General features: G+C 37.5%; 1 protein-coding gene across 2 annotated transcripts in view; it reads left to right on the forward strand.

The window, feature by feature from the left end:
• LOC5565883 (CUGBP Elav-like family member 2) overlaps positions 1-14,645 on the forward strand; it is a 1,005,294-nt gene that overhangs the window by 15,457 nt on the left and 975,192 nt on the right. Inside the window, exon 1 of one of the 2 annotated variants that reach the window (XM_021848117.1) lies at positions 7,155-8,456. The exons of the other annotated variant lie outside the window; for it this stretch is intronic. The gene's annotated coding sequence lies outside the window, so the exon portion shown is untranslated. Of the gene's footprint in view, positions 1-7,154; positions 8,457-14,645 lie in introns of those variants that run through there. 2 annotated transcript variants of the gene reach the window in all.

Genomic DNA, 14,645 nt, shown 5'->3' on the forward strand with positions numbered 1-14,645 from the left:
AAAATGCCCGGCAGATTTTCATAAATTTCTGATGAAACATGTAACAGATGTGTTCAAGGGTTCTTAGATAATCATCATTTGATTTTTTTTATATGATTCCTATCTATATTTTGTTTAAATATGATACCTACCTATGTATTTTTTCTATGATTCCTACCTTAAAGGCTGAAGCGTAGCATCACGCCATTGCCGGACATATTGTAGAGCTCCATCTTCATCGTGGACTATACTTCTCTAGTTGCCCCGCACGTTTAAATACTTGTTTAACAACTACACTACTGTATTGTGTGTTATATGGGTTTGCCACAGGGCTCTTGTCTGAGTCCACTTCTTTATAACATTTATGTGAGTGAAATTGATAATTACTTGGCTGAAGGATGTACTGTCAGAGAATAAGCTAATGATTGTGTTATTTCTGCAATAAGTAAAGATAGAGAAGATATGCAAGCTCCGCTTCAAGCTACATCAGATAGTTTGTCTTCAGGGCGAATTTTCATCAGAAAATACTGAAATGGTCGTTTGACAACATCATTTAGCAAAATTTGAACTACAGCCATAAGGGGGAAAACATAATCAATCTTACAAATACTTGGGTATCTGGTTTGATTCTAATTGTACATAAAAAAACATGTTCAATATAAAGAATAAACTTTATCAGGTCCATAACTGGAAGTTGATAAAGAGTATGGAAAATTTTGCTTTTATCCAGCTGCTCACACACATATCCATGTTTTAGATAGGATACAGTATCGATGTCTTCGTTTAGCTTTAAATTATACTCATACTAAAAATTTGGAAGTCCTAACGGGTGTTCCTCCTTAAATGATTAGGCTCTATGAGCTTGGGAGTCGGTTTTTAATTCGGAATCCAATTATTTTTGCTAAATTTGAAAAACTTTTACAACTAATAGTACAGCCCAGACAAATGCCGATTGGCACATGTCTGAAGATATTTCACCTGATGTAGTGAATTCTGAACAGCTCAAAATGAATTTGCTTCAGTAAAACAAGAAAAAATATTCCAGATTATTTGAAATCCAAAATAATACCTTCAATACCTTCAGTGCATAACGGCTCACAATCAAACGAATCTTTTCACACGCCGAATTTCACGCACACATCGATGCGTATAAGTTAGTTTTTTTTTATCTCAGACGGAACGGATGAAAAACTTTGTTTACGTTCTCAATTATAGAAGTTTAATGGCGTGTGATTGGAATGAAATCCTTCAATGAAGATGTCCGAAGGGTTTCTATAGTGCAAATAAGTGTCCAGTGAAGTAAGCCGCGAAGGATGAAATAAAAGCATTTAAAAGGATATAGGAATTTGAATTTACCAAGTTGAGTTTGTTATTGTACTTATCTGAAGTATCCGTAAAAACTTATTGAAGGAATGTCAAAAAAAATCATTAAAAAATGTGTATGACGGTAGGGGAACATGGTCCAATTTGGAGCTAGTGACAGTTTTTTGGACCAACCCTGTTCCAATTCGGACCTTCCCATGTTCTAATTCGGACCACCTTTTATTCAATTGTTGTTTGCTATGGTACATATAAGATATAACATAAATTAGTTTGGTATCGAAGCTTATTGAACTTCTTTTGTAAGCCCAATTATAAAAAAAAACTCAATGCGTGAAAAATTCCAATTTGAATCGAGTTCGAACTAGCTCAAGTAAAATGTTAATTTAATTTAAAAACATGGGTGAAATCCGACATTGGTTTAAAATTGAGTACAGTCAACTCTCTTTAACTCTATTTTGATAGGACCATCGTGCATGGGAGATAAAAATAAAACATTTTTTTTCAAATTTTGGAGCTTATTGTTACTTTTACAAAACACATTAGAAAAGGTCGTTTTTGCTTTGAGTATAGTAAAATTTCAGCATATGGAATCTTTGCACGAAAATATCTGGTTAAAAAGATGAAGTTGTATAAGAAACTGAAAGATACAGCATCGAGTCTCGGGACTTAAAGTTGAACAATGATCGACTTACCTTTTATGGGAAGTATGCAGTTCAACAGAAAAGTAAACGTCTATCTCAATTCAAATGAAGCTCACTCTAGAAAATTTCTTGACCATTTCTTGGGCAGAAATTTTTACTTTTCTTGAGCGGAACAGCATACCTAGCTTTAGGCTGAAAGTACGCTATAATAAGGTGATTATAAAATGAAGCAAAACATCAAAATTTCAAGTTCACAGATCTAGAGAACTTGACAACCGTTCGCGTTACAAATTCAATTGGTTGCATGCTGGTGATGATAAATCGATGAAATTTCAGCTCATGGCGCTATTTTACTCTCTAGACTAGTGCTATTGAAAATTTGAGGGTTTTCTTCGTTATATGATTATTTTAAACGGACTGCGCACTCTATCGAGTTAAAACACAGAATATCAGGTAAGGGAAAGTTGACTGTATTGTTCATAGCACTTGTAACCGTTGTTTTGTATCGTATTGTCAAAGTACTTTGGAAAGCTGGATCCAAAATAGGCTGTGGTATTGATGGAGATGCTTTTCTAGTAGCTGAATTATTGATTCCTTTATTTTTGGTGGTCTACCGTATTGCCTATTTTTTTTCTAAGACTTTTTCTTGACCACAACATAAACAAAGGCACCGTCGATTAATATTACAATTTTTGTGATTTTCTACCAAGTCAAGAAGTCTTCCATGGGATGGAGCTCTTGGAATAGATTGAACAATTGTTGAAAATCAGGAGGTCCGTATTGAACCAAATCAAAAGGTCCAGATTGGACCAATACACAATTAGGAATTGTCAAACTAGTCTATCATAAACAGTACATAGAATTACCAAAACCATATGATCAGACGAAAGCTAAGGCCTGGAGGATTCAATTATAAAATAACTCAGAAATATTGGAGAATTATTGTCGTTTACAGAAGCTTCGAAATGATGCTAACCGACAGTACACTAGAGCACTTCAAAACAACAAACTTCTTCAAAAGTCAAACGAATTAACTGAAAAGTGTCAAATCCAAGCCAGACTATGGGTAGAAAAACGGTGCGCACGATCTTTACAGTAACGCCAGTATCGAGAAATGCTTCATGCAGGAAATCAAGAAGAAGTATTCGGAAATATTCCTGAAGGATTATTTTAGCCAGTTCATGAAGATGTCTTTCGGGCCCAGATAGCCAAAGCGATTAACGCGCAACTATTCAGAAAAAAAATTAAGCTAAGGATTCAAATCCCTCCGCTCGAAGATCGGTTTTGGGTTGGCAAATTTTTTCGACTTCCCATATCGTAGAGTATCTTCTTTCCTGCCACACGACATACACATGTCAAAATTATCAATGGGCACAGAAAGCTCTCAGTTAATAACTGTGGAAGTGCTCATAAGACATTATAATGAGAAGCAAGCTCTGTCCCAGTAGTGACGTAACGCCAGAAACAAGAAGAAGATAATGAAATGTCTTTGATGAGATTTCTGGATAAAATCTTGGAAAATTCCTGTGATTAGTACTGAAGGAAATCGTTGGCGAACTTTTGAAGAAATTTCCATAATCTCTGGGTGCATAAATTGAAAAATTTGATGGAACTTCTGAAATATTATTACTCGAAGGTTTTTTTACACGGGGGATAAGTGTCGTGCAAAAAAAATCCGCGCAAAAAAACAGTGCTGGTTCCGAAATCCGTGTTAATTCTGGAATCCGTGTAAAAAAAACCATGTTAATTTTGAAATCCGTGTTAATAAGAAAAAAAAGCCATGGTAATCTCGAAATCCGTGTGAATTAGCAAAAAAAAGGTGCGAGAATTCCGAAATCCGTGCAAAAAATATACCGTGTAAATTCCGAAAGCCGTGTAAAAAAAACGTGCCAACTAAACCGTGTAAAAAGCTTCAGTGTGCTAGCTTTATTTTCGTGGGTTTCACTCATATTAAACTCTCCACTAAAAAATCTGAATAAAATCTTGGTACAAAGTTTCAAAAAACTCAAAATAGATTTTTTCAGGAATTGCTGAAATAATTCTTGGATTATTAAATAAATGATGTACATTCTGTATAAATTTCGGTAGCAATACCAGGAAGAATATTTAAGGAAATCCTTGTATATATTTTGGCTCCATCCCATTACCCCGAACGCCACTACCCCGAACGCCACTACCCCGAATGCCACTACCCCGAATGGGTCACTACCCCTAAAGCCATTACCCCGAATGGGTCACTACCCCGAAGGCCATTACCCCGAATGGGTCATTACCCCGAACGCCACTACCCCGAATGAGCCATTACCCCGAATAGTATGAGATACAGTGAAATATATTGTTTTGCGGGCAAAAATGCGTCTCTAATAAAAACTGGTAATTAATGGCGCGTAAAATTCGTCGGTAAAATGTTCATCATATATTTTCCCTTCTTTTTTATGTCAGCTCTTCTTTCGAAATATATTGTTGGCAACTCTTCTCATTCTTTCGGAGGTACCTTTTTATCAGCCCAGTGGGCACTTTCGCACTTCAAGGGTTCATTTACAAATTTCATAACGCCAAAAATTTCTATTTTTGACACCTACCCACCCGTTCGTACCACTTTTTCTATGGACAACATTTTTTGTCCCCTTCAGCGTTACGAAATTTGTGAATGGGCTTTTGATAAAAATAAGCCGTTTATTTACTGAGACCTCTCCTTGTCAACTTACCATTATTGTACATATTCTATTGTTCCTGGACATAGAACGTCAAGGAAATGCTTAATGCATAAGATCTACCACTGGAGGAATTTGAACCCATAACCCTTAATATGGTCTTGCTGAACAGCTGCGTGAACACAGATGTTTGAACTTCTTGGTGGTGTCCATATTTCAATTTTGTTTTAAAGCAAATATTTTCCTTTCTTGTGTATATATGTTGTGTCATAGCATGATATGACATATCATATTGTTACATATCACGTTGTTACAGTGATCATTCACGTCATAGCTGCAAACATTTCACCAGAAATTTCCCCTTCTTTCTTAAATAGGCTGTTCTTTCAAATTTTCGTTGGACAAGCTAGTCATTAATATTTCCATATGGAACAGCTTTTTTTGAAGGAATATATCCTGAAGGCATTCACTCAAGTGAATCCTCCTATAATTCTAATCAGTAATTTTTCCTTTCTTTCATCTTCTTGTATTGAAACAGACAGGTCTCTTATGAATTTGCTCACCGCTTTGCTGTCATCATCATTTCTTCATTGTGCTGAATCGGAAAAAAAAATGTGATTATCTCATCGAAATTCAAATTAATGATCCCACAAACCAACGAAAGTTTTTACTGTAGCGGCAATCAAAGGCTGCCGTTTTTCTAACATGTACAAGTGTATTAACGTTTCCTTGCTTTAGTGGAACGGTTGTCTATCAGGTTGGTTTTTAAGCGGGTTCCATAGACGAACACTTGCAGCGATTATCTCACGGTGATCTTCCATTACCACCGTTTACGAAACAAATTCTTTAATTCTTTTCATGATACTAGTAGCCCGACACCTACAATGAGTAAAGGAAGTGGGTTCCGACGTCCAATAAGAAACTTTACTACATCCTAATTTTGTGCATATTATAGCTATCCTTTGCATAATAAATTCACCCTTCTTTTTAAAAAGGGCTGTTCTGCAGAGCATTGCAATGTGGCTGTGTGAATCTCACCAAAATTTGAGGACAAACCGAAATAAAACTTAGTATTCAAAAATTATTAGCTAAAACACTAGCTGCATTTATATCTTCTAATGTTTTAAATATAAATTGTTGAGCCACTCGTTAAATACTCATAAGGAATCGTACAATTATCTCCCCACTCTCTCATTAGAATAAGTTCCAAATTTAATGCATTCGGGGTAATGGCGTTCGGGGTAGTGACCCATTCGGGGTAGTGGCGTTCGGGGTAATGACCCATTCGGGGTAATGGCTTTCGGGGTAATGGCGTTCGGGGTAGTGGCATTCGGGGTAGTGGCGTTCGGGGTAGTGTCATAGAATCGCCGCATCCGTCCCGCGAAGAGTTTTTCACATATCTGGTCTGTTGACTACTCGTTCTAAGTTGGAACAAACCAAGGACCATTATTAAACCTTTCGTTAGAATTTCAAGCTTATTTTTTAGTATAATGATTCATTACGTTAGTTTTAGGATCTTTTAAATATGCTTTATTTCCTAAATCTTTAAAAACGATTCAATTTTAAACTTGGTTTATTCTGTCGAATTTTCTAGCACTCTATTTTGAAGTTTATAAGTTTAAAGTTTGTTTTACACATAAATCTAGCTTGTGAGAATCAGTTTCAAGTTTGTAAGGAGAAATTATATCTTTTTAATACAGTAATGACCCGATTTTGTCAGCCCTCGATATTACATTATACATTATTGTAATAACATTTTTTTTTTATTAAAGTTGCAAGAACACTGTGCCACGACTTCTTCAATATCTGATAAGAAAATCTGGACATTAGTCAAACTTGAATAATATATGATGGAAAAAGTATATAATATGAGTCTAATTTGAAATTGAAGACAAAAAAGTATCGATGTTTTTTGTTTCAGTCAATGAACGTTTGCCCCACACTAGTTTCGAACTCTTGCCCACCGATGAGGCAAAAGTTCGTTTTAGAAAATCAAGTTTAAAATTGTTATAACTAATAACTAAATGGATCTCTGTGTGATTAACAATTTATTTTCACCTGGTAAACATTTTCTATTAATATCACCACACCTTACTCTACATTGTACATATTCTTTTGATCAGTATTGTAACGAAGCTTGTTGGTGGTCCAATTAATGAAATTCAATCAACAGGTGCGTCCTACAACCGGTGCATCGCATCAAGTACAAATCCCACTTCCCCTCCGAACGCAACATCTCCGCGTCACTGTTTTGCAACATTATTCCAATGGAAACACACGCATGCGTCTAACCCACCCTCCGAATTTGAACAATTTGACAACTGTTTTGCAACCGTTGAGTTCCTCAGCTCGATACCCGCCAATTTCTAAGGCTCTGTAGGGTTGTTGTTTTCCACCCTGTTTCTCACGGAGCCAACCACCCGGGTTAGGCTGTGTTAGTGCATCCTTTTCGATTTTCCGAGAGCGATAGCGAGAAAATGCGAGAGAGTGCACAATTCGACTCGGATGAAAATTCGAGCTCGGGCCAGGCGAGAACCGAGCAGTCTCCAGTCAGATTGGAGGAAATTTCTTTCGAAACCGGACGGAATGTCGCTCGCTGTCGTGAATTGGAACCGTCGTCGTAATCGCCGCCGTCGCCGTCGTCGGTCTGGTTGACATTCCTCGGTTTTTGTGCGGGATGTGTGATGAGTGTCGTGGAGTGTTAAGTTTTAGTGATTCGATCGGGGCAGATTAAGTGATAAATTTTCGTGCGGCGTAAAGTGTCTTAAGTTTGTCATCAGAGGGAAGTTGTAGGGCGATTTCACTTCTCGAAATCCGAAGGCGAAAAAGGACCGAGAGCGAGGAGAGTCGGGAGTCCACCCACCCGAGAGAGGACAATGTTGATTAAGGATAGCTGATGCCGCATGGTGCGGAAGTGTTGGTGCGTAGGGAGAGAGTCGTTTGTTAAGTTCTCTTCGCTCACGCTCGACGTCGACTCGTGAGTCGTGCAGGATTTCCCAATGGGGCATGCTTCTGGTGAGGGTTGTGGCGGTGAAGTTGTGTTCGCCAGGACGAAAATGCACTTTTCCTTAACGGTGCCGCCGCCGGACGAATGCTGCCTCGGTGAGAATGTAATGGTGGTGTGTTTTCCTCTCGATCGACCAGAGCCAGAGTCGGCAGCAGTTGCAGCAGCGATGAAAAATCAAAATTATCAATCTTCCCTTTCGTAGCAGTCAGTCTTTGGCGGATATTCGGAGGAACGCGTCGTCGTCGTCGTCGCGTCTCGCTGTCTCTCTGACGAAAAAGTGCGTCTGTGTTTTTCCCGACGAGCGATATATTTTCCGACCGTTGTGTTGAAACACGTTGCTGAAGTGCAGCACACGCGAATGTGGGATCGTTACAACGGGTCGATCGTGAGGATCTTAAACCAGAGGAGGAGCATGCCAACGTGTTAATACTCGAAGTGAGATGACGATCGCCCGAAGCGCGGTTTCGTCGTGTGGGTGGTAGAAGTTTAGCCGTGACGAGTGGAAAATTTCCAAAATCCAAATAATAAAAAACCTAAAAATAAGAAAAGTGCTCTACGTGAGGGAAAACGGTGCATCAGATAAACAAATTTGACATTGCATCCGTAAGAGTGAGTGACAAACGGTGGGAGAAATGTGGGACAACAGCCGGTCAGCAGAGCCGAAAATCGATTGACACCCGGAAAGTGGTCATAGGAGCAAAGAGGTGCTTGTTCTTAAAGGTGCCAAGTGAAAGGCTTTAAGGCGGGGACAGGTGAATCTGTTAGCACCGTGTCAAGCGCGGAAGAAAGCCGGCGAATATTTTGATGAATGTTTGCGGTTTTACTTGAAATTTGTCCGGAAGGAAAGAAAAGGTATGCCGGTACTGCAGAGATCTTGATATGTGTCATGTGGCTGTGATCGATGGTGAATCCAGGCATTTGGAAACAGAAGTACAGCATTTTGGCGAAACGGTGGGATTGAAGCGAATGAGATTGTGATTCCTCTGTGGTGGTAACCTGTTAATAGAAAATAATGAATGATTAATGATACCCGGGAAGCGAAGGTGGCAGATGTTGCGAATTGATTTCGGTGGTTTTCCGGTGGAAGGTGAAGGAAATTAGAAGGTGAGATTATCTTCTCGGTTAGCGTGCATTTTGATTTCCATCAGTGGTGCGAGTAATTATTTTGTGATTGTGAGCTGCTGGACCAGAAGCTGCGTTAGGTGGTATCGAAAAAAATGTAAGTGATAAATTACGTGTTGTATTTGTTGGTGTTAAAATATGAGTTTAATAAAATCACATAATGCGTTTTCATAAATAAGTTTGAAGATAAGTTAATTTATGCCTCTGAACATCAATGTGATGCTAAAAGCAATATCCATCAACCTTTATTTTAACTTATTGAACTAAATAAAAAATGGTTTTGTGTAACCAGTAGTGTTTGATCTTTTGATCTTGTCGTCTGCTCCTGCTGGGACGAGCAACGAATACCTGCTCGGCTTACAATGCGTTTATACAGTTATGTTGCGAATCTAGTTAGGCTTGATTATCCCATGGATCGCTTCACCAACCATAGGGAACTCCCAGGTCCTTACGTTATCCCACTAATTCAACATTATTTCCATGACGACTGTGGAGATGTAGAAGACTCTTCGGTCTCTAGTAACAATGGTTGTCTAACTAACATTCCTTCCCTTCCCGTAAAAACGTGGCCTAAGTGAGTCCTCAATAAAACATGTGCGTACTTTCGAACAGCATAGCAAATGTTTTAGATTTTTCGCAATTAGTTAATAATTATTTGTTTTCCTCTTTCAAGACCGGAATTGGCTTCTGAGGTTTTTTTCAATATTTCAAATAATTTCCCAAAGGGGTTACTGCCAGAGTTTAATTGAGAAATGTTTGTTACTTAATTGAGTTGAACGTTTTTTAGTTTCAACAAAACAACAAAAATGGATCTCTTTTATGCAACATGTTGAAATTTAATTTTAAATTGTATACTTTTTTAATTTATCATCATGTCTTTTGTTTTAGTCATTTGAACAGCAGGTCAGCTTTGTGCTGAACGCATTCCAGAGCTCCAATTTTGTCGATATTTCCCCAATCTCACCAAGCACTAGGGCTTCCGCTTGTGTTTATTTACAGGGGATAGGCAAAATGATTGAGATAGGCAAAATTTTGCCCAAATTCAAATGCTTATAACTTTATGAAAAATGAATGAAATTGGATGCATCTGGAAGCAGTCGACGGCAAATTTGGTCCAGTTTTAGGAACTTCCTTGGCCATGCATATTGGCCACTGGACACCGGAGATGTTCCGGATTTTCTGAGGTCATGTCCAAATGTCATTTTTTCTGTCGCTTGTATTTTTGTGCGGTGTAAAGTTAGATAGATGTTTGCAATTTTCCTAGAAACTAGAACTAATAGAAAGTTGAATGCCACCAGACGCATTAAGATTGGTTGGAAATCTTCAGAAATATGACCATTTCCGTAAAACTGGTTCCGGAAAGCATGGTCAGTCATGTTTGTATTTCCAATCATGTAAATATTATCCGGAGCTATATCCAAGTGGACATCAACCTTAAAAATGATGTTTCCTGCAGCGTGTTCAGAACCATTAGATGCACAGACCACTCTATAGAAGGTTCCAGGTGCCCTGGGGGAAGTGGTCAATTAGGAGCATATCTGGAACCATATCAATATGGGCATCAAACTTCATGATTTTCAAAGGTTATGCTTTCCGAAGCATTTCCAGCACCACCGGCTGCCATGACCACTTTATTGTAGATTCCAGGTGCCCCGGGATGTGGCCAATTCAAAACATGCCCGAAAACACATCAATATGGGTAAAAACATCAAGATTTTTGAAGGTGATGCTAATAGAAGTATTTACAGCGCAACTTATTTATATGACCACTGTATAGTAGGTTCCATGGGCCCTGGGGGATGAGGTCATGTTTCGAGTTGGCCACATCTCTAGGAGCCCCTGGAATATACTATAGAGTGATTATTATATCTTGTGGTTCTGAAAATGCTCGCCATTTTCCAAGTCACATGGATCTTACTGTTTATGGTAGAATGTGATTCTAAACAGATGAACAGACATGTTCCGAATTGGCCACATCCCCCGGGGCACCTGGAATCTACTATAAAGTGGTTATGGCAGCCGGTGATGCTGGAAATGCTTCGGAAAGCATAACCTTTGAAAATAATGAAGTTTGATGCCCATATTGATATGGTTCCGGATATGTTCCTAATTGACCACTTCCCCCAGGGCACCTGGAACGTTCTATAGAGTGGTCTGTGCATCTAATGGTTCTGAACACGCTGCAGGAAACATCATTTTTAAGGTTGATGTCCACTTGGATATAGCTCCGGATAATATTTACATGATTGGAAATACAAACATGACTGACCATGCTTTCCGGAACCAGTTTTACGGAAATGGTCATATTTCTGAAGATTTCCAACCAATCTTAATGCGTCTGGTGGCATTCAACTTTCTATTAGTTCTAGTTTCTAGGAAAATTGCAAACATCTATCTAACTTTACACCGCACAAAAATACAAGCGACAGAAAAAATGACATTTGGACATGACCTCAGAAAATCCGGAACATCTCCGGTGTCCAGTGGTCAATATGCATGGCCAAGGAAGTTCCTAAAACTGGACCAAATTTGCCGTCGACTGCTTCCAGATGGATCCAATTTCATCCATTTTTCATAAAGTTATAAGCATTTGAATTTGGGCAAAAATTTGCCTATCTCAATCATTTTGCCTATCCCCTGTACTTTGTGATGTTCTTGTGTTCGAAACATTTCATGAAGTCATTAATCTCTGAGTATCAACACGAGAGGTCCAGTATAATTTGCAGGCATCTATACTGTGTAGCCAGCCCTTTGGGTCTACCTGTAACTAGATTTGAAACAACTCGTTTGAGCAAAGCACAAGTACTAACTCAAGAGCAACACAAAGTTTATGACTTTCAGAAAGCTTCAACCTTGAATTTCATTTCGCTTCTTCAGTTCACTTTTCATTTTATTGTGGAATTACACGTAATCCAAATGTTAAACCATATCACAATAATAAAACCGAATGAAGCAAAAATCGTGTTTTTTAACTTGGAATGGAATTCCATAATGGAAAATGCATTTTACAAGTACATTCCAGAGATACATATTTTTTGACGTTGGCTAGAGAAATGGATGACCTACTAGCTTCTTTTTATTTTTATCTACGCCTTATTTCGCATATTCCGTCACTTATGATTTGTCAAATAAATTAATAAAATAAATCAATATTGCCAGAAGCCTGTGAAACTTAATTACCGTTTTGATTCATATTTCGGACGCTTAAGGCCATAGTGACGTATAACTCATAAAAAATCAGATTAAATTAATCATTCTGTATGATTACTTCGCTTAACTACACTTAACTTTCAAATGGTGAGTAAAGATATCGATTCCACAACGTGAATAATTTTAAATAAATAGAAATGTGCAGCATTTTCATGATTCTTGTTCCGAACGCTACAACACTTTTGTCTCATATTCTGGACTCTTTGGTTCGAATTCCGGTCAGCCCATGATAATCACAAATAGGATAGTCAAATGATTAATTGAAATCGTGAAACCACTAAAGAGACGTATAAGGCAGATGGGCATTGTTAATTTCCATAGATATCTATGGAAAAAGCTTATTAAAATAATCCTCGAAAGTAAGAACTTTTGAACGGCAAACAAATGAAATGTTTCCCATACAAAGTAGAGTGTCCGGAATTTGAAGCTGTCCGTAATATGAATCAAAACGGTACCCCGTTACCCAATATCCTGTCCTGAGTTTTGCACATTGCAAAAATAGATATACTGGATAATACTGGGAATAGAACAATTGTGTATACTATACATTCAACTCGCAATTGAGAATGCTAACTAGTATAAATTGTATTATTTTTCAGCGTTCAAATATGTTAAAGCACCACCATAACAAATGCTAGTGGTTCGCAGGCTGAAGAATACTGCGTGCAATATAAGATTTTTTTTAACAAGGATACAAACCACATAAAAAAAAATCCTGGAGATGATAAGCCGAGTTTCCAAACTGGAATCTGGAGAATTGTGGGTTTCCTAGTGAGCTTTTTTGCAGCGTATTATTGAGGATACTTGGTGGGATTTGGAGATTCTTATCGGGCATTAAAAAATTTTCTGCGGGATCCTGAGAATGTATAATTGTTTTCCTAAGAATTCATAGCGGGATACTGAGCATTGTTAGTAGTCTTTTGAGTATTTATAGTAAAACCTTAAGGATTCTGAATAGTTGAAGTTGGTAGAAAAGGAGCTTTAGCAAGGGATTCGGAAAGCTATATTGTTATCTAATAGACGTACTGTGTAATTAGATAATAACTCTTACTACAGTTCCCAGAAAAAAAATGAACAGTTAGCAGTATCCTGGGGAGTCGTGATAGACTGTTGAGAATGTCCAGTGGAGACTTGGGAATGTTCAGCAATATCGCAACGAAATCTTGAAATTCTAAGCGAGATCGTCGATATTCCTAGCGAGCTCTTGAACATGGCTTTAGGACATTTTGTCGAATGACATTTGGTTGAAAATCCGTCGAAATTTCGTCGATTTACGTTTGGTCGAGTGGAAAATTGGTGGAAAGCTTATTCTAATATGGTTTTTCAAAAATTATTAGACGTGGTTGAAATTCAACTTTTCCGCAATGAATGCATGTTTTGAATATCTATAACATTTGAATAAAATATTATTTCAGGTAAACTGGTACCAATCTCCCAATCGGCGAGGAACGTACCTCTGGAGTCGGCCTTCTGATACCTATGCACTGATTATTATTTTCTACGTTTTGCGACCTTGGTGTAAAAATAAATAAATAAGAAATATTTTCTTTTCAATAATCTTAATTTCCAACTGTTGTTGAATGAAAAAATGAGACGTTGCAATCCTACTTTTGAACCTTCAAATAACTAGGACTTCGATGTTTATTTAAATAAACTTTTTAAGAGTAGTTTTTACACAGAAATTGAAATACATGTCTCTGATAAATTTGTTATTTTTTAAAAATATCATCTTTCTTTGAAAAACTGCTCGTCAAGATATGTTATTACTCAACGATGTGAGAATATTTTTTTTATTTCTTATTCTTTCAAAATTTCATCAATCTTCGTAATGAACTACTGATCTTGATCTGATGGAACAATTCGGAGAGAGCGCTCGAGATTTTTTTTCTTTGAATTCCGATGCTTGAAGCTTACGGATGTGGGTAGGACTTAGAAATGCGGAAATGAAACATAAAACGGCAGCAAAAAAATGCTTATATGATAACCTTCATGGCAAAGTGTTACGAAGTATTGGCAATATGACACATTTCTTACTCATGGTCAATTGGCTTATTGTTACTTCCAGCTTAATAACATTCCTTGCAAAAATACAGGATTTTGCTAACGATTGCCAATATGAAAAATCCCTAAACGACTAAATTTTCGACTATATGTCATATACTTCCTAAAGCAAATAAATTATTTTCGACTAAATATTCATTTGACCAAATGTACTTTCGACTAAACGTGATTAGACCAAACGTCATTCCACTAAATGTCATTCGACCAAATGACATATATTCTTGTATTCTTACACAGTTCTCGAATAAAGGTCACTTTTACGATTATTATATTTTGCCCATGCATACAAATAGTATGATTGAAGATTATTAAAATCGTTGAAGACCTTCAAGCGATGTAGAACGTCTGTCACAATCAGTGGCGCGGGAAGTGCGTAGGCCGAGTAGGACATGGTCTACCTATAAAAATATCTGGGTAGGACAGTCAAAGGATTGTCCTACCCATGATTCAACACGAAGTATGATATCACTTCGTTTTGAATAATGAGTAGGACAATCCTTTGAAGAGAGATTTCACCTGGTGCTTGACTTTTTAGTCGGTAGAGGGAAAATTTCCAAATTTTGTTGTATGCAATTGAGTATATTTGTAGTTCTCTCCCAAAATTTTATGCCGATTGCTTATAGGGAAACAAAGTTACAGTATGCTAAA

This window comes from Aedes aegypti, chromosome 2 (assembly GCF_002204515.2).
Source record: "Aedes aegypti strain LVP_AGWG chromosome 2, AaegL5.0 Primary Assembly, whole genome shotgun sequence".
Classification (NCBI taxonomy): Eukaryota; Metazoa; Arthropoda; class Insecta; order Diptera; family Culicidae; genus Aedes; species Aedes aegypti.